The 2,664-nt window shown below is 43.7% G+C and overlaps 1 non-coding gene across 1 annotated transcript; it reads left to right on the plus strand.

The window, feature by feature from the left end:
* Window positions 1-1,328: 1,328 nt before the first annotated feature.
* Window positions 1,329-1,431, plus strand: LOC117368775. Its single transcript, XR_004541022.1, has one exon. It is a non-coding gene; the product is annotated as a U6 spliceosomal RNA (small nuclear RNA).
* The last annotated feature ends 1,233 nt before the right edge of the window (window positions 1,432-2,664 follow it).

The following is a 2,664-nucleotide window of genomic DNA, read 5'->3' on the forward strand; positions in this document are numbered from 1 at the left end:
TCAGAGCTCCCCTGGGAGAATAAATAAATAGCATGAAAAGTTTCAACCTCTAATAACCAGAGCAGGTATTGTGATGTCATAATGCCTCATTCCACCAATAAGAGCCAACCTCATCAGTGATGTCACAATGGCTGGATTGCCCTACACTTGGATCACTTTTACCACATTTTGATTTCTAGAGTGGTGCAGTGGTTAAAGCTACAGCCTCAGCACCCTGAAGTTGTGGGTTCAAATCCCACGCTGCTCCTTGTGACCCTGGGCAAGTCACTTAATCCCCCCATTGCCCCAGGTACGTTAGATAGATTGTGAGCCCTCCAGGACAGACAGGGAAAAATGCTTGTGTACCTGAATAAATTAATGTAAACCATCCTGAGCTTCCTTGGGAGAACAGTATAGAAAAATAAATAATCCAAAAATGGACCAACACTTTTTTCTGTTCACATTTCTAGCTGCCAAGTTTTCCTTTGGCACCAACCAGACTAGCTGCATAGTTTTGCTGTTGATTTCATTACCCGTTGTGGTTTTTGCCAGACTTCTGGTGGTTTGGTTATCTGGGACCCTAATGTTTTTGTTTGGATTGTTATCTTAATTTTATCTTAACTTTTTTGTTTTTTTAATTGTACTCTACTTTGGGTGTAGAGTTGCCAACTGGCTCCAGATTTACCCGAAGGTGTTGATCCAGTCCAGGGTTTGCTCCATTCCATGCAGGGACTTGTAGTTTTGCTTTCCTTAGGGAATCCAGTTTTTGGACATCAGAACTACAGCTTCCTGCACGCAATGGGGTAAAATCTGGACTGGATCAACCCTGGAGCCAGCTGGAAACCCTACCTGGGTGTTAGGGATAGAAGGGTAGAAGGTGAAGTCAAAATAGTGTGTCAATATTCATAAGTACCTATAATGTTTAATGGTGACCCCTAATCATATACGTGCCCTCTCTGCTTATGTTTATAATAATAATAATAACTTTTATTTTGTATACCGCAATACCAGAAGCAGTTCAGAGCGGTTTACAGAGGAAAAGACTACACAGACAGAGAATATTGTCAATTACATTGGTAGAAGAAAATCAGAATTGCCGCTGCTGGGTCAGACCAGTGGTCCATCGTGCCTAGAGTCCACTCACGTGGCGGCCCTTAGTCTTGCTATGCCATGGATTTTCAGTGCCACCATCACCGTTATTCTGTAATCTTGTGCACACAATTCCACATTTAGGGGCCTTTTTATTAAACTATGGTAAAAAGTAGCACACCCTTGCGTGGTTTTTTTCTCACATGCCAAGGCTGTACTTACCAAAGCTATAAAATGGTCAATTTTCCATTTACTGGGGCTTGCTTTGGCAGCACATATACTAAAATTGGAACGATACAGAGAAGATTAGCATGGCCCCTGCGCAAGGATGACACGCAAATTTGTGAAGCGTTCCACATTTTTTTCATATGTGGTGGTCTTTTGGACTGAGGTTTTTGCCCGTATATCTAGGATTTTACGCAAACTGATCCCGGTTGACTGGCGCCATGCTTTATTGTTCTGGCATCAGCTCGATCTTGACTGGGGAGAATCCCTATTTTGCAAGCGGGCTCTCACTGCTGCTCGGTTGGTTCTGGCTGCTGCCTGGAACCGGTCGGTGCCTCTCACTTGGCAGTCGGTGGATGAGCGTTTACAGCACTGGCAGCTTATGCACCAGCTTACGGCTCTGCAGCATGGAAAACAGCATAGCTATGCCTATATTTGGAGAACTTTGGGGGGCAACTCCAGCTAGGGGGGGAGATAGCTGATGTCTGCCTGGACAGCTGGGTTGTGGGGGTTGAGGGGAGCTGCTCTACTGTGGTTTTCGCTTTTTCTCTCTAATGGTAGAGACTATTTCTCTGTTTGTGGAATTGGCTTTGTGATCTGTCCCTGGGGGTGGGGGGGGGGGGGATTTCTGTGGAATTGCTATTATGGGGTTTGGTTTGTATTGCTCTGTTTACTTCAGTGAGTTTTGGTTGTACTGTTTTTCTTCCTGGTGGTTCTGTTTTCCATGTGTTATACTTTTCTGTATTTGCCACCTGTTCTGTTTTATTCGGTGCTGTTTTCTGTTCATTTTTCAATGCCTAAATCAAAAGCTTTTATTAAAAAAAAAAAAAAAAAAAATTCCATTTACTGAATTAACCAGACCTGCCCCAAGCTTCACCCACAACACAATCTACATAGCAAATCAAAAAATATTCAAACCACTCACTAGTATCATGACAATTCTCATGTAATCCACCGAATGTATTTCGTAGCAACATGACCATTCTTGAGTAATCCGCCTTGGACCGTAAGGTAACGGCGGAAAAGAAATCACTAATGTAATTAATGTGAGGCTAACAAATAATGCATGAGCCTTTACTGGCACTTATTCTGTAGGCAGTAAGTGCTCATGTGCTAACCCCATGCTAAGAAATTAGCTATTCAATTTTCTATATTTTTCTCCCATGGGAGCTCACAATGGTTTACATCAGGGGTGTCAAACCTTTTGGCTTCCCTGGGCCGCATTGGACGAAAAAAATGTTTCTGGGGCTGCGCAAACGCTGCAGCAAGACAGAGGAGGGAGCCGGCAAGACGGGGGACAGCAGAGGAAAACACTGCATCGCCCTCGACCGCAGGTTGGACACCCCTGGTTTACATGAATTTATTCAGATA

Source organism: Geotrypetes seraphini, chromosome 10 (genome assembly GCF_902459505.1).
Source record: "Geotrypetes seraphini chromosome 10, aGeoSer1.1, whole genome shotgun sequence".
Classification (NCBI taxonomy): domain Eukaryota; kingdom Metazoa; phylum Chordata; class Amphibia; order Gymnophiona; family Dermophiidae; genus Geotrypetes; species Geotrypetes seraphini.